At 38.2% G+C, this 18,502-nt stretch overlaps 1 protein-coding gene across 6 annotated transcripts in view; it reads left to right on the top strand.

The window, feature by feature from the left end:
* Positions 1-18,502, top strand: part of CCDC68 (coiled-coil domain containing 68) — a 91,267-nt gene that overhangs the window by 17,610 nt on the left and 55,155 nt on the right. The window contains exon 1 of one of the 6 annotated variants that reach the window (XM_027868997.1): positions 5,518-5,536. The exons of the other annotated variants lie outside the window; for them this stretch is intronic. The gene's annotated coding sequence lies outside the window, so the exon portion shown is untranslated. Of the gene's footprint in view, positions 1-5,517; positions 5,537-18,502 lie in introns of those variants that run through there. 6 annotated transcript variants of the gene reach the window in all.

The following is an 18,502-nucleotide window of genomic DNA, read 5'->3' as shown; positions in this document are numbered from 1 at the left end:
AGATATATTTTTGTTGCTGTTCATTTGCTTCAGTTGTGTCCGACTCTTTGTGACCCCATTTCAAGTTTTCTTGGCAGAGATACTGGAGTGGTTTATCATTTTCTTCTCTACCTCATTTTAAAGATGAGGAAACTGAGGCAAATGGAGTTAAGTTACTTGCTCAGGTTCACACAGCTGTTAAGTGTCTCAGGCCAAATTTGAACTGAGGAAGATGAGTCTTCTTGACTCCAGACCTGCACTCTATCTGCTGTACAACCTAGCTGCCCTGGGTTATATACACATGCATAATACATATATGTATATACACATATAAACATATATACACATGTGCACGTGTATTATATATATGTATACTTGTCCACAACATAATGGATATCCACCACATAGTGGATAGGGAGGAAAATCTGGGTGGCTAGGTGGTACAGTGGATAGAGGGCTGGGCCTACAGTCAGGAAGACCTGAGTTCAAATTTGACTTCAAGACACTTACTAGCTGTGTAACCTCAGGCAAGTCCCTTAACCTGTTTGCCTCAGTTTCTTCATCTGTAAAATGAGGATAACAACACCTATCTCCCAAAATTGTTGTAAGGATTATTAAGGAATGTTAAGGGGTCCGCTGAACTTGGATCAAATGAGATAATAATTGTAAAGCTCATAAAGTAGTGATTGACACATAGTATGTGCTATATAAGTATTAGTTAATATTATTGCTGCCTCTGATATATACTGTCTTTGTGACCATTGCAAGTCACTACCTCTCAGGCCAGGAGTCAACAAACTATAGCCCTAGGGCCAAATCCTGCCCTTGGAAAGCTAAGATTTTTTTTTCCATTTTCAAATATAATACAACTTTATTTTAAAAAGTTAAAAAACTTTCTTAGCTCACCACTGACTCCTGCTTTAGTCAGCCTTCTACGACTCTAAGTTGCATAGAAGGTGCTGAACTGCTTTAGTGGAGAGAATTTCCTCTTTAGGGAGTTCCCTGTATCAATGAAATCACATATCTAGGCCCTATCCCTCTATCTCCACCACTGCCTAGCACAGACCCTTGCACAGAGTTGGTGTTTAACAGATGGCTGGTGAATGGGTAAGTGGATGAAATGATGATGCCAAAGGATACAACAGAGCCCTTGTTGGCCTGTGGGTTCATCTTTTGTATGGTTAGCAGGATCCGTTTTCTGTAATGCTACCCTCAAGCTGACTTTCTAATTACCCTGTTTGCTTCACCAGCAAATCATATATTTTAAATAACCATTAACCCTTTTGTGCTGGAGGAATTGGTTTATTATAGAGGATGTGCCCAGGAGGTGCTGGGTAATCCATCCTTGTTTCTCAGTAACCAGTAGGTAGATTTCCTTGGCAAGGTTAACCCCTTGTTAACAGGATGAGGGCTTGTTCTGGCCTTACTGTCTGCTTGATAAGGTATAAACTTGCCCTATATCTTGTCCTCACTGGCCCACTGACAACACATTAAGGATGTTGAGTTCAGCCATTTTGGGGCTCTACACTTCAGTTATTCCATTAAAAGGGTGAGCTAGACAGAATGAAAGAGATGATAGAGGAACACTGGTTAGACACACACTGAGTCTAGTTTTCTGGAAGAAAGCCTGTGTGGCTGTTGGCCTAGTGCCAGCTCCCTGTTAATTCTGACTTGAGACAAAATGAGAAACTTGAAATCACTGAAGAGTTAGCAAATAGAAATTTTCTTTGCCCTAACACAGCAAGCATATGCAAGAAGGATACAGTGGCACTTAGATCCCCCCACTTCTCACATCTGGGAATCAGGGTAAGCAAGGTATGGTGACTTGTTCAGTCTTCAGACATTCACTAGGTTAGAGGGGCCTTGACTCCATATTGCTGAGACTTTTTATACCCTTGGGAGAACAGGAAGCTGAGTCTAGGGAGGAAGGGGCCAATTAGGTCTAAGGGACAAATTTGTTGACTTGTAGGGAAAAACTCATTCTTGTCACTGGAAACAGGGAAACCCTGGGCCTTTAACACATGACTTCCCTGGGAAACCAGGTCCATCAGGGAGCCACAAGGCCTCAAAGCTAGTAGCAAGAAGAGTTCCTAGGCCTGGCATGGATCTCTCATAACATTTGTTGGTAGCAGTGACGAGAGAGCTGAGGAGCTCCTGGGCCCATCAGAGGAGCTTCTGGACAACAGTGATTTCCTAGACCAAGCAGGATCAGAGCAATAAAGGGTAGAACCATGATATCAGGGAAAAAATCTGGACCTTGCTCTTTGCCAGTATAGTTGGGAGCTGTGCAAGGTTGGGGAATTGATTGACTATCTAGCCTAATTTCCATATGTGTCTGTAGAGGTCAACCCTATAGTTGTGTTACTTTAGAAAATTAAGGTAAACTGAGAGATAGTGGTCTGAACATGATCAATTTATCAGTTAGACTAGCAGTAACCAATAAATTGGGTCAATAACCTCTCTCAATGACCAAAGGCCCTGAGGTAGGCTTCACCAGTCTTAATATAATTTTGGGGAGCACAGAATTGGCTAGGTGGGGAAGACAATTCAGTTGGTTACAGAGTAGACAGCATTGTTGGGGTGGGGACAGCATGATTGATTATTTTAAGAAAAAAGTGGGCAAGCACACCCAGGCGAGGCTACTGATCCCCCCTCTTTGACAATTAAGGAATGTTCATTGTTTTGTGGGACCCATCAGCATCTTGCAGACCTTGTTAGTAGACCGGAGTTAGCCAACTCCCTGGCACCTAGAAGAGTTAGGGAGATAAGACCCTCCTTACGTGAACAAGGACAGGCAAGGATGGTCAGTACATCTTGTGGGAATGTACCAAGTCAGCTTGTAGGCCTTCAAAGAAAGCAAACATAGGTCATGGAATTTTCCAGGAGTTGAAAGTATAAGGGATAACAAGTTTTCTTTTAACTAATTCAGAGGGGGAACTGAACTCCTGTGACTAAGAAATGTTAATTGTTTGAGTCCACCTGCAAGGTTAGAGATGGTGGATCAGACTCCCTGGTGTCCACCTGCATCCCTCAAGCATAACAGATTTCTGTGAGGCAAGAATAGAACAGTGATTAGTAGGAGAACTGGATTTCTAAACTTAACTCATTACAGGTCAGCTGAATTCAGAGACAAGGAATCATGACTTCTTAGGCAGTTACAGGACAAAAATCAATGAAGGGTAAATAGGATCAATTATAAAATGCTACAAATCAATATAATTCCTTCAGTAGTGCTGTAAGTCTAGGGCAAAGGAGTCAAACATGAATGCTGTGAGGGAACTAGATTAAAATGTCACTGGGAAATACTTTACAAAATAGATAAAAATACAATAGAACAAAAATAACGTAAATATGTGTTTTTCACCAATGTCCAACTCAAGTAGAAGTGGGGGCCACTAAACCTAAATAAGGATGCTGGCAGCATATTGACTTAGTTTTAAAATGTAATATATTTATGATGCTTTTAATTTATTTTGTCAAATATTTCCCAATTATATTTTAATCTTGTTTCCATACATCTGGGACTGTTGGTGGTCTTATGTGGCTTTGTGTTTGACACCTCTGGCCTAAAAGACTATATAGAGGACATAAGGTCCACATGGAAAAGAAAGGAGCTTGTCTTTACATGTTTTGAGCTTGGAGTACAAGTTCTCTGTATTTCCTATCATTTCCCTTCTTTGTGAAAGTCTAGACATAAGTTGGGCAGCTAGCTGGTGCAGTGGGTAGAGTGCGGGGCCTGGAGTCAGGAAGACCTGAGTTCAAATGTGGCCTCAGACTAGCTGCGTGATCCTGGTCAAGTCACTTAACTTTTGTTTGTCTCAGTTTCCTCAGATGCGAAATGGAGGATAATAGCACCTACCTCTCAGGGCTGGTAGATGAAATAATATAACTGTAAAGCACTTAGCACAGTGCCTGGCACATAGGAAGCCCTTTGTATATATTACCTATTATTGTAACTAGAAGAGATCTTAGTGACCATGTAAGCCCATCTCCCTCATTTTACAGATGAGAAAACCAAGCCTCAGACAGCTTCTAATTACTTGCAGAGCTGGGAATGGAACCTAGGTCTTCTGACTCAGTATGGTTCGTTTTCTATTACCTATTTTACATCTGTCTTGGTATGATTTTGAGGCATTTTGCCATGCTTTTTATTTGGTTCCCTTTCCTGTTTCAGCTACCGTAGTATTAACAATTTATAACTCAAAAGAATAAAACAAGACAGAAACAAAAACTGACCAAGGAAAGTAATCATTAGAAATGGTAAATAGAACATCTGACCTCTGGTACATTACTGATGTACAACTTCTTTATAATTATATATAATAATTAATAATTATATAAGTAATATAGAAATAATATATAGCATATAGTAAGTAAAGTAATTTATTGATTTAATAATAATTAATAACAATTATATAATAATTAGAAAGAACTAATTTATTAATATAATAAGTAAAGTAATTAATATATAAATAATATATGGTAATAAGTATAATAAGGATTGAATACGTAGGATAATTCCTCCTTCATATCTTTGAGACATAGCATGATTGAGGTTAGCTTCCCTCCTCCATTCCAGGAAGGACTTTGGGTATTTTACAGGCTCAACATATTTGAACTGGAGCTTAGCCACTGCTTTTCATTTTATCATTGGCATCCCTCAACACTTCCTCAGGCTACTCCTTTTTTTCCTTAGATTCAACACTTTTTCCTTTATAATATATATTTATGTGTTTAAAAAAATTCTTTCTGAATGTCCGCTGAGTTATTTAACATTTGCCAACGTGTATGACTGATAACTCTGTGGAGAGCCCCGTACTAGGGAAGCTAGAATAACAGTGATAGAGTGTATATAAGTGGTAGGTTTTTTTGTTTGTTTTGTTTTAGGCCCAGACCTTTGATTTCATTGGTGTAGGGAAACTCCCTCAACCAACCAAGGTTAATTAGGGTGACTCATTGCAGCAGTTCCAGGAGGGCTATTTGTGTGAATGCTAGGAATTTAAAATTGAGACCTGACCAGTTTTTCAAACTCATTTTAACCCTTACTTTGATGACAAAAGCTAAAGTGGCACCCACACTCTAGAGGGGAAGAATTGACACCAGACAAAAGACCAAATGAGGCTAATTGGAGGATTCTCTTTACTGGGCTGGAGGAGGAAGGGATGGTACAGGCTCCAGGTTTGGGTCCAGATCAGTTCCACACCTGGCTTCCTAGCTGCCCTTTTTGTACAGGAAGTCTTATCTTTGAGGTGTGGTGGGCCAGTAATCCTAGGTTTTTCAGGGGCTCCAGGGTGGTGATTTGGGGGGAAGCAAGATGTTATCTAGTGTTTTTGATTCCCAGGTCCATGGTTTGGCTTTTTTTTTTTCAGCATGGTAATTGGTAGAAGGGGAAATAGAAAGAGAAAGGAAGTAGGGACAGAATCTGACGTCCCCATTGTTGACTTTGGACCTTTTTTTTTCTCCCAGAAAAATAGGACCCTGTTCTTCATGACCTGAGTTGGGCTTCTGCGAAACTTGGCCCAACACTGGTGGTTATGAGCTCATACAAAGAGCAAAGGTATCAAAATTTGTTCATGGCTTGAATTTTTTATATCTTAACTCTTGTTTACTTTCCCGTCTGGAAAGGTTAACATTCTCCAGGGGTTTTGGCTGATGGGGACATAGTGGAGAGAGTGCTATACTTGGAGGTAGGAAGACCTAAGTTCAAATTCTGCTCTAACAGGATGTAGATATATGACTCTTGGCAACTCACTTAACCTATCTCATCTTCAGGGGTGTGAAGATCATACAAGTTATTCATAAAGTGCTTTGCAAACCTTAAAGAGATATAGAAATGTTAGTTATTATTGTTTCATATTTTTGGATTTCTTGCATCTATGAGGCAGGCTAGAAGGCAGAATAGGCCCTAAATAATGTAGGTTATAATGCACCTTCTCTCTAATGGTTAGCTTTACAGAGTTGCCTAGCATGCAGAAGGGTAAGTGATTTACCCAGGGTCACATGGCCCATTTGTGCCAGAGCCAGGCCATGAACCAGGTAGGTCTTCTGGATTCCTCATCAGATCCTCTATCTTTAACATCTTTCAGCTTCTTGTGTAACATATTATATTGTTAAAATGATTTCCTCAACATAAGTCTCTAGGGGAAAGTAAAATAATATCTTAGGTAACTGGAATGCTTACAGAATAAGGAAGTTAGTTTTCTGGCTAACTCAGGGTTCGTTAGAAAATTGCCTTGGTGAAAATCCTTCTAATATGTATGACTGCTTTCTTGCCTTAATAAGTATTTTGTTCTTGTTGTCCAGGCATTTTTTCAGTAGTGTCCCACTTTTTATGACCTCATTTGGGTTTTCTTGGCAGAGATATTAGAATGGTTTGCCATTTCCTTCTCCAGTTTATTTTACAGTTGAGGAAACTAAGGCAAATGGGGTTACCTAGGGTCATACATTGTAATAAGTGTCTGAAGCTAGATTTCAACTCAGGTCTTCCTGACTCCAAGCCCAGTGACTTACTGGTAAGTATCTGAGGCCATATTTGATTCTAAGCTCAGTTCTCTGTCTACTGTGGCACCCAGCTGACCAACCTTGCCCATAGGGCTCTCTAAATGTGGGCTACTGTTAGAATAGAGTAGATCTATATGTAGAAGGACCAACACTTTCATTTTACAGAGAAGGAAGTGAGAGCCATAAAGGTTAAGTGACTTGCCCAAGGTCACACAGTCAAATCAACAAGCATTTATTAAAGCTTTTTCTATGTGCCAGGTACTGTCTTAAGTGCTAGGTTACAAAGAAAGGTAAGACAACCAGTCCCTAGCTTTCTCATTCTAATGGGAGAGACAACTTGTGAATGGCTAGGTAGATACAGGCTACATAAAGGATTAGAAGAAAGGCATTCTGAGAGGGGAATGGATTGGAAAAGCTGGGGGTCTGGTAGCAGCCTCCTGGAGTGGGTGGGAGTTGAGCTGAGTCTTGGAGGAAGAGGCAGGTGGAGAATTCTGAGCCTAGAGCTAAGAGATGAAGTCATGTACCTGGGGAAATGCACCTAAGCCAGTATTGCTGAACATACAGTACATGGAGAAAATTAAGACTGGAAACATATATAGGAGGCAGGTTAAACAATGTTTTAAAGCTGAAATACTTTTTATTTGGTCCTAGAGGTAAGGAGCCATAGGAGCTCATTGTGAGGGGGTGTGTGTGTGTGTGTGTATGTGACATAGTTAGACTTATACATTAGAAAAATCACTTTGGCGGCATCTAAGTGGCGCAATGGATAGAGCACCAGCCCTGTATTCAGGAGGACCTGAGTTCAAATCCGGACTCAGACACATAACACTTACTAGCTGTGTGACCCTGGGCAAGTCACTTAACCCCACTGCTTAGCCAAAAAAAAAAAAAAAAAGAAAGAAAGAAAGAAAGAAAGAAAAAGAAAAAGAAAAATCACCTTGAACCTGAGTAGAAGATGAATTGGAGTAGGAAGAGGCTTGAGGCAGGACAGCAACTAAGAAGCAGTTTTCAGTAGTCCAAATAAGAGTGAATGGGTGCTTGAACTCAGATTGTGGGTTGTGTGATATGAGAAAAGGGGACCTATAATGAGAGATATGGTGAGGATGTTTGCCACAAAGAAGATGTGTGTGATGAGGGAGAATGAAAAACTGAAGGTGGCACCATGTTTGTGGGATGGGTGAATGGGATGAGGATGGTGCCTTCTAAAACAGTTAGGGAAATTTCAAAGAAAGGAGAGTTTTGAGGGGGCTAGACACTGTGTTTTGTTTTGGAGATATCAATGGGACATCTAGTTGGAGATGTGCAAAAGGTAGTTGGTGATGTGGAACTGTAGCCCTCACCTCTCTCCTTAGCTATAATCCCTCCTTCATATGTGTGTATTTATATATGTATATGTATATACACAAACAATGTGCAATAATATTGCACATATGTGTATATACACATGTGTATACGCCTATATATGTGTAGGTATATACACAGACTTGTATGTATACACTCGTGTGTATATGTGTGTATATATGTATCTATATATTAAATTGTGAGGAAACTGCTTCCATTCGTGAGTGTTGTGTGTGTGTGTGTGTGTGTGTGTGTGTGTGTGAATGTGTCAGAATTACTGAATTACTATGCAAGCCCAGGGCCTCTAACCCCAAATCCAGCACACTCCCCACTGATCCCATCCCTACTGTTTAGTTACGGAACTAAACTGGTGATTTACGTTGACAGGGCAGAACACTGGTTCAGGTTCTCCAAAGGTTAAATATGGGAACTTGTCCTCTAGCTTCTGTGGCATTGACAGCCTTGACCACTGAGCTGTTTTGGACTCACATCATTTAGAGCTTATTATTTGTCAGTTTATTCATGGCCGGGGCAATGAAAGCCATCGGGGAGTTGACCCCTGCTGTTTGCACCCATTCCTAAAGTCCGTCTTTACCCACCCTGCTCCTCTGTGTGTCAGTTGCATCCTCTTGTAGTTGTCAAAGGATCAACATTATATCTTAGGTCACAATGAACCATGATGCTACGTAACAGAATAAACCTAGTGGTTAAACTTTCATTTGTATAAAATCTTTATGCAGCTACTTCAGCCCTTCAGCCTATTAGAATAATTTTCAGTTCATACTAAAAGTTCAGGTAGAAATGATTTGTTGTACTGCCATTCAAACAATGATGACAACAACAGAAACAAACAAAACAAACTAGTATGTGGCAGTAGGCTTTGTGGCCCCCAAGTTAGGGAGACTCAAGTCCAAGATTTGCCTCTGACTCACACAGGCCGCCTTGCGCTGGTTTGTCACCGAACCTCTCCGTGCCCCAGGAAAGGCTAGTATCATAAGTTGCAAAGTTCATTCTCAGAATGAATAGTGAGGGGTTTTCTCACAGGGAGTTTCCTTAGCCAATGAAATAGCAGCTTTGATTAAAAAATAAAAACATAATTTGTAATTCTTTAAGGAGTGGGCAGAAACCAAGATGAGAAATACCTCATGCATATCCTTCAGTTAAATTTCATCAACCCACGTGAGATTAATCTAGCTTACACTGGATGTCACCATTGTTCCATATATTTATAGCCGGGGAAGCAGGTAGAAATTTTGTATTTAGCAAAAGATTGATTTTCATAGTAGTTTGAAGAGACTTTAATCAGTTTCTTGTGTTAGTTTGTATGTTGTTACTTTTACTGTTTAATTTAATCATATGTATTTCCTAATTTTGTCCTATGGAGCAGTTTCCAAGGTCAGTAACAGTTTTCAAAAGTACGGAATTGGGAGGCTGCTAAGTGGTGCAGTAGATAGAGTACCAAGTCTGGAATCAGGAAGATGTGTGTTTAAATCCTGCCTCAGACACTTACGAGCTACACGGTCCTGGTCATATCCCCTTCTCTTAGCTTCAGTTTCCTTATCTGTAAAATGGAGATGATGATAATAATAGAACCTACTCCCCGGTGTTGTGAAGATCAAATGAGATATTCGTGAAGCTCTTTGCAAACCTTAAGGTACTATATCAACACTAGCTCTTACTATCTTTCTTTTTGTAAAAAAAAATTATTTATTTCTAACATTCTTTTTTTAAATTTTGGGTTCTGAATTCTATCCCTCCAGCCCACTCCTCCCCCACCCATTGAGAAGACCAGAAATGTGATATCAATTATACATGTGGAGTCATGCAAAACATTTCCACATTAGCTATCTTCCAAAAGAAAACACACACAAACATATTTCTATATGAATGCTAGCTATTATTAATATTAGGGACTATTCTCTAAAAGTCATATTGTGTGGAGGGGCATTCACAGAATCACAGAATGAGGGACCTCAGCACTCCTCTAGTTCAACCTATATACAAGGACTCCTCCCTATAACATATCCCCAGGTGGTCATCTTTTCTCTGTGGGAAGACCTCCAATGAAAGGGAATGCACCCCTTCTTGAAGCAGCCCATTCTACTTCTGGACAGCTCTAATTTGGGGGCATCCAGGTGACACAGTGGATAGAGCACCGGGCCTAGAGTCAGGAGGACCTGAGTTCAAATCTGCCCTCAGATACTTACTAGCTGCGTGACCCTGGGCAAGTCACTTTATTCTGCCTTAGTTTCCTCATCTGTAAAATGAGCTGGAGAAGGAAATGGCAAACCACTCCAGTATCTTTGCCAAGAAAATCCCCAAAAGGGGACATGAAGAGTCGGATGTGACTGAAAAACAACATCGAAGTTTTAGAATATTTTTTCCTGACATCCAGCCTAAGTTGGCCTCCATGCATCTTCTTATAGCTTCAAGTTCTGCTTTCTAGGGCCATACAGAACAAATCAAATTCCTCTTTTATATGACAGCCTTTCACATATTTGAAAACAGTTTCATGGACTATGGCCTTCCCTCTATCCCAAATTCTCTTCTCCAGGATGATTATCCCCATTTCCTTAAACCATTTTTAATGTGACATGAACTCAAGGTCCTTCAATCAATCAATAAACATTTATTAAGCACCTGCTACATGCCAGGCAGTGTGGTAAGGCTGGGGATACAAAAAAAGGCAGAAGATAGCCCCTGCCCTCAAGGAACTTACAATCTACCACCCTGGTTGCCCTGTTCTAAACATTCTCCAGCTTTTCAATATTCTAGAACCATAGAGCCCAGAACTGAACACAGTATTTCAGATGAAATTTGATGAGAGCAGATTGTAATAAGATTGTTGCCCTCCTTATTTCTGGAAGCTCAGCTCCTCAGAATGCAGCCCAATATCAAATTAGCTTTCTTATCTGCTGTATCGCATTCCTTACTGATATTGAGCTTGAAGTCCACTGAAACCCCCAGATCTTTTTCAGAGCAATTTCTGTATGACCATGTCCCACCTGTCTTTACTTGCAAAATTGATATTTTTATATACAAGTGTAAGACTTTATATTTCATCCATCTTTTATCTCTGTCATACAGTTAGATTCAGCCCAAGGCTCTAGCCTTTCAAGATCCTTTTTTATTCTTACTCTGTCATCTGGTGTGTTTTCTATTCCTTATAGTTTTGTGCATATGCAAATTTGATGAGAATGCGTCCTATGCCTTTATCTAAGTCTGTTCCAACAATAGGATTTTATTGTCTGCAATGACGCAGAGCATACATGCAATTAAGGCTACGTATGCCCTGTGGCACCTGATATCCTCACATACTTTGTTGTGCCCTGCCCTACTTCGTATCCTAGTGAACCTGCATTTCCACTGAACCTGTTTGGTGGATAGCAAGCCCTCTGTTTTCAAATAAAAAAAATCATCTAATCAAACACCACAAATTTAACACAACAGTTAGAAACATCAAAATATATGAAATAATCCTCAAACTGTAACAGCCATAGACTATTCATCATAAATTAATTGAAATTTTTAATCCTTTTCAAATGAAATTGTTTTACAGGAGTATGTTAGAAAAGTCAAGGGGTTAATTTAAATTTAACCAGACTGTTTTAGGCAATGATGCTTCACATGTAAGATTCAGACCAGATGGGACAGTGGTCACAGGTTATCTGTTAGTCAGTTGAGAGGAATCCAGCCCTGACTTGGAAATCCCCTGCTTCACTCCTAGATTAGTCATGTGTGTATTGATGGGGGAGGGAGAGGAGGGTGGATTGAGGTCCTAAATACAAGGTTGTCACTTCCTTGGCCCTGCCTGTGGTGTTACTTTGGAAGAAGGGGAATGTAGCTTGGCACAGGTAGAGTGGCATTTGGGACACACTGTGGAGCCATCCATTTCCAGTTATGTCCTCATTTGATCAAGCTGCATTTGAAGTTGTACTACCATCTCTGAGTAGGGTTGAAAATGACTGTTATTCTAGGTGAATGGTATTATGACATATTGGATAGACAGCCTCAGAGTCAGGAAGGCCTGGGTTCAGTCCTGCTTCTGACAGATACTGGCTGGGTAACCCTGGTAAAGTCACTTGACTTCTGGTTGCCTCAGTTTCCTCAACTTTAGTTTTTTGAGCCAGTATTAATCTGCATTGGTAGTGGGAGTTTCTTCACTGAAAGTTTCCTATAACAATGAAATCACTAGTCTTATTCATACCAAAACCAAATGAAAATTGTTATAGATAAAGTAATTTAGGCTCTCTATTTCTGGAACATAGTGTGAGGATGAAATGCTCACTTAAATTCACCTAAAAGTTTGCCTGAATTTTTTTAAAGATATATGCAATATGATGAAATGGAGAGTAAATTACCCTTTAGATATTGAGCATCATAGATTTAGAGCTAAAAAGGATCCTAAAGATCATCAAGTCCAACCACTTCATTTTGTGGGTAGGGAAACTGAGGCCAAGGCAAGGTTGAATGACTTGCCCCTGGTCATATAGAAAGCAGGATCTGAACTCAGGACTTCCTGACTCCAAGCCCAGCAGCCCTATCTACTATACTACCTAGCTGCTCTGAATAGTCCTGAAAGATAAAGATCTTAATTGGTAATTTTAATTTAAATTAGATAGTAATTTGATCTTTGACAATTATGGGCATTTACCTTTTAAAATAATTTCAGTCATTTTGCTTTCCTGGGCCAATAAACAAGTAAACAGTTGAGTTAGACTCTCTCATAAAAAAATAGAAAACTCTTTACCTTTTAGCTAATTGTAAATGGGGGTAGGTCACTCGTATCTGGCCAAAACAATAGGTCTTGTAAAAGGGGGCAGCAAAACCTCATGGGACTAGATTGAGGGCAGGGGCTTCTATTGCTATTAGGACACCCTCAATTCAAAACTGATATATTTCTTTTAAAGGGATAGCATCTGTCGTAATCATTAAATTGGGCATAGAATTTAGAAAGTCAATGGTGTGATTTTTATATCCCACTCTTACTGTGAGGTGAAAGAACCTGACCTGATTAGATTTAAAGTAGGGAAAAGAAAGTAAGAAGAACATAGAACTTTTTGCTACCTCCTTCTTCTCTTCTCTCCCTTAACCTATGTAGAACTCATTTTAAAATTGGCTCAGCCTACACATGAACAATTACTATTTCTCCAGTTGTTTAGATCTGTCTTTATTTATGTGAAAGGTGTCTTGTAATTGTGTTCATATAGTCCCTGAGTTTGTCTTGGCAGTTAGACTCCCAAAGCAAATGTGAGCCTGGATGCAGTTTTTTATTTGTCTGGTTTTGTGCTAGAAGTGAGAACTCGGTTTTTTTCTTTTTAAAATTTTTTTTTATTTATTTCGTTAAATATTTCCCAATTACATGTAAAAAAAAAATTTAACATTCATTTAAAAAAATTTGAGTTTCAAATTCTTTCCCTTCCTCCTGCCTTCCCCACCCCTTGAAAAGTCAAGCAATGTGATATTGATTATACATGTAAAACATACAAAACATTTCCGTATTAGCTGTGTTTCAAAAGAAAACGCAGACACAAAAACAAGAAAAATAGAGAAACTAAAAAAAGTCTGCTTCAATCTGTACACAAAGTTCATCAGATCTCTCTTTGGAAGTAGATAGCATTTTTTTATTGTGGGTCCTTTGGAATTGTTTTGGTTCCTTGTCTAGATCAGAGTAGCTAAGTCTTTCACAGTTGAGCATTATTACAGTATTGGTATTACAGTTTACAGTATTCTGGTTCTGCTTACTTCACTTTGCATCAGTTCATATAGATCTTACTAGGTTTTTCTGAAACCATCCTACTCATTATTTCTTATAGGACAATAATCTTCCATCACAATCATATACCACAATTTATTCATCCATTTACCAATTGATGGGTACCCCCTCAATTTCCAATTCTTTGTCACCCCAAAAAGAGCTGCTACAAATATTTTTGTACAAATAAATCTTTTTCCCTTTTCTTTGACTTCTTTGAGATACAGACATAGTAGTGGTATTGCTGGGTAAAAGGCTAAGCACAGTTTTTATAGTCTTTTGGGCTCTCCAGAATGATTGAGCTAATTCACAATTCCAGTAGTGCTAATGAACCGTCCCAATTTTTCCACATCTGCTCCAGCCTTTGTCATTTTCCATTTGTGTCATGTAAGCCAATCTGACAGGTGTGAGGTGGTATCCCAGAATTGTTTTAATTTGCTTTTCTCTAATTAGTAGTGATTTAGAGCAGTTTTTCATGTCTATTGATAGCTTTGATTTCTTATTCTAAAAACTGTCAGTTTATATCCTTTAACTATTTATCAATTAGAAAATGACTTGTATTTTTATAAATTTGACTCAATTCTCTACATATTTGAGAAATGAGGTCTTTATCAGAGGCACTTGCTATAAAATCCCCACCACCCACCCTGTTTCCTAATTTCCTTCTAATTTTGGCTGCAAAAACTTTTAAATTTTATGTAGCCATTTAACTTCCTGTGATCCTCTCTATCTCTTGTTCGGTCATAGACTCTTCCTTTATCCATAGATTTGACAGGTACATTTTTCCATCTTCCCCTAATTTACTTATATCATCCTTTATGTCAAAATCATTTATGTTTCTTGACCTTATCTTGGTATATATTGTGAGATGTTGGTCTATGCCTAGTTTCTTCCAAACTGCTTTCCAGTTTTCCCAACAATTTTTGTCAAATTATCAGTTCTTACCTCCAAAGCTTAGATCTTTGGGTTTATTAAGCAGTAGAGTAGTATGGCCATTTACTGCTATGTAGTGTGCATCTAATCTATTCCAGTAATCCACTATATTTCCGTAATCCACTCTATTTCTTAATCAGTACTAGATTGTTTTCATGACTACCACTTTGTAACATAGTTTGAAATCTGTTATTGCTAGGTCATTTTCCTTCACAGTTTTTTTAAATTGATTCTCATGATATTCTTGACTTTTTGTTCTTCCAGATGAATTTTGTTATTATTTTTCCTAGCTCTTAATTAATTAATCTTAATTCTATGGTAATTTGATTGGTATGACACTGAATAAGTAAATTAACCTATGTAGAACTGTCATTTTAAAATTGGCTCAGCCTACACATGAACAATTACTATTTCTCCAGTTGTTTAGATCTGTCTTTATTTATGTGAAAGGTATCTTGTAATTGTGTTCGTAGAGTCCCTGAGTTTCTCTTGGCAGTTAGACTCCCAAGTATTATCTACTATCTGTTGTTATTATGAATGGAATTTCTCTTTCTATCTTTCTTCTGGGTTTTGTTGGTAGCATATTGAAATGCTGATGACTTATGTGGATTTATTTCATATCCTGCAACTTTGCTAAATTTGTTCTAACTTTTTTTAGTTGATCTCTATGGTTTTCTAAGTATACTGCCATATTATTTGCAAAGAATGATAGCCTTGTTTCCATAATTCCTATTTTTATTCTATTTCTTTTTCTTGTCTTACTGCTGTACCTAGAATTTTAAAAATAATATTGAATAATAGTAGTGATAATGGACATCCTTGCTTCACCCCTGAATTTATTGGGAAGGCTTTAAGTTTATTTCCCCATTATAGATAATGCTTGTTCTTGGTCTTAGATAGATATTACTTATTTTAAGAAAGGTTCCATTTATTCCTAATTTTATCATATTTGTGAGAGTTTTGTGTCTTCAGGGGTATTAAGGCAAAGCCTCTATGTCTATACATAGTACATGAGAGATCGGTTTCCATCCTACTTTGTGTCATGAAGAGAGCTAGACTTGTCATTAAAGGATCATATGTTTTTTTCCCTCATCAAATATCTGTTCCCTTCTCCTTCTCTCCCAGAAAGTTGTACTTATTTTATTGAATGTGATTAAGTCAGCCAGGACAGGCAGGCAAATGTTCAACGTGGCAGTTGACAATATACTTTATCTGCATTATTAACATTTTCCCAGTCACTTTCTTAATTCTATCCAGAGGTGTCAAACTTGGGATTCTTGAAAACTCCTTTGGCAGGACCAGATTAAAATTCAATTAAGAAATGTTTAACAAAATAAATAAAAATGCAATATGATATAGATAACATTAATTTGTGGTTTTCTAAGTCAGTTTGTGGCTAGTAGGGATCTAGGTTTTTATTTGAGTTTGACACGGCTGGTCTAGACAACAAAACGAATCAAGCCTTTATTTGTACGTTTGTTCATTTATGAGGTGTGAATGCTCATGTTGAAAATATAACAATCAGCTCTTGAGTTTTTAATCACTGGCTCCAGCACCCTCCCCCGCCCCCCCCCCCCTTGCATCAGCTCAAGGTTTTACTGATCAGGAGAGTGACCCACTGGAAAGGAAAGTCAGAGCTCTGAAATCACTTCTTGGAGCAATTTGGCAACAATACAGTGTGGAATACGATGATAGTTTTTAAAAAGTTGAAATGTTGATAGTGCCTTATAGATGGAATATTTAAAATGGAAATTATTTCTCTACTTTGTTAGATGTGGGGCTTCATCATTGGGGGTATTTCCTTTTCCTATTCCAACTTGCATCTCATCCCTACTTTATGATTCTGTATGATTTTTGTCCATGTTTTTGCATAAATCACCCACAGAAGATGTATCCAAGGCATTAGAGTCCTTCCTCTGGTTCTTTTAATATCTTGTAGCATTTGTATAGCATTCAGTTTCTTATTGTCATCACATGACTGACTCATTTCCCTCCTGGTACATGTCTTAAATGATGTCTTTTATATCACTTCCCATGTGACAACTTTTTTTTTTTTATTACAAGTTGTAGATTAATTAAATCACAGTGAAGTTATCCCTTGCTGTTTGGGTCATTTGCAATTTTGATTTTTCTGAAATCATGATGTTCTATCATTTGCAACCTTGTTTTTGTTTGTCCTTCATTTTCAAAGAGGTCCAATGAATGGTAAGTATCCCTGCCTGTCATGAAAGATACTGGGGTTTGAGTCTCTGATGAGGAGGCCTGAGTGCTTGTTTTACTACTTGATGGCATTGATGGAAGAATATTAGTGGTACAAAGATAGGCTTTTAAAGCACTAAACTAAGCTGAGATAATTGAAAGTGTTGTACAGTTTCCCGACTGTAACGGTTCATGGATTGAGAGATATTTCCTCCCTCCAGTTTAATTCTACAACTTATCAATGTGCATCTACATTTAACAGTGCTTCTTAAACTGTGGGTAGCAAATCCATATCTGGTTGTGACCCACAGTTGAAGAAGTGCTGAAGGGGTCGTAAGTAGAAAAAGTATAAGAAGTGCTGATCAAATACAACATTTGTCCCTATCAGATATCCTGATAGATTCCTTTCACCTGCATAATGTAATCTTCAAAATACTTATTTTTATCCACTTTGTTTTTAATTGTGAATGGCTAGGCTGATTTAAAAAAAAATGTGGTTCTTCAAGCTTGATTCAGTTAATACAATGGCACTTACAAATAGGTACATCTGGAGAACTTGACCATCAATAGAGAATCCCTCCTGATTTGAAGTCTGTGTAGGATATCATCCATGACACTGGTGAGCACCTTTCAGCAGATGCCTTTTTGTTTTAATCCTCATATAAAGTTGATATTCAGTGCATTGGTGAATAAAGTGATCTCCATGGTCATACTTATCCTAGAATATTTATGATTTTAAAGTGGTGCAAACACCTCATTTGAGAATACATTTTATTCTACAGGTTAAAATATGTGCGATAAAAATTAATAGACATAGCTGAATCTATCTATACCTCTTAATCATTTGTGTGACTATGAAAATGACAGAATCTCAGAGTTGACCATCTAATCCAACCAAAATCTGAACAAGAATCCCCTTTACAAGTTACCTGGCAAGTGGTCATCATACTTTAGACTTCTGGTGTGAGTGAACAGATTACCTCCTGAGGGAAAGCATTCTCCCTTTGGATAGCTCTACTTATTTAGGTGTTTTTTTTTTCCCTTCTTAGCATCCAGCTTAAATCTACTTAGAGGAATCTTGGCAACAGACAAAAATAAGCAAAATCATCTCTAGTAAATTTAAAAGTAAACCTAGAAGGAGGATGACAAACAGTAGAAAGATGGATAAGATCTTAAAAAAAAAAGAAAGAAAGAAAGAAAAGAAAGCCTTTTCACTAATATGGACAATGGAACTACCACTAGGAAAAGGTTACCCTTTTTCTAGTTTTTAAAACTGTTGATCATGGATGCTGAACCCTCTGACATATGAAGCATTTAAGTAGATTTGACCTACATGACTGAGTTTTCAGCTCTAGAGAGACATTGTTGAAATGAACATTCAACAGTCATAAAGACAATTGGAAATTACTAGACCTGCTCTCAGAGTAACCTTTTCCCCCATCTCTCTCCAGATCCATCCATCCTTTCTTGAAAGCAGCAAACAAAGGAGCATTTGTGATTTTTTTCTTTTTTACAATAAATTTTTAGTTGTTTAAGGTGATCACTTTGAAGGAAGGCTGCCTGTGGTTTTCCTCCTCTTTTGGATAATCGTTAAGGAAGTGATTATCCTTTTCCCTCCCTTAAACAATTAAGAGAAAGTAGCTTCTTTCATTTTGGAAATATGAGATCATTCTCAATGAGAACTTGGATAGTGACATCCATTAAACCGAGTACATGCTTTCTCCTCATTCTTATTCAGAAATAATGCTCTGTGTGTGTGTGTGTGTGTGTGTGTGTGTGTGTGTGTGTGTGTGT

The sequence above is a fragment of the Vombatus ursinus genome, unplaced genomic scaffold (genome assembly GCF_900497805.2).
Source record: "Vombatus ursinus unplaced genomic scaffold, bare-nosed wombat genome assembly UNPS02014791.1, whole genome shotgun sequence".
NCBI classification, from domain to species: Eukaryota; Metazoa; Chordata; class Mammalia; order Diprotodontia; family Vombatidae; genus Vombatus; species Vombatus ursinus.
This window is presented reverse-complemented; position numbering and strand designations above follow the sequence as displayed.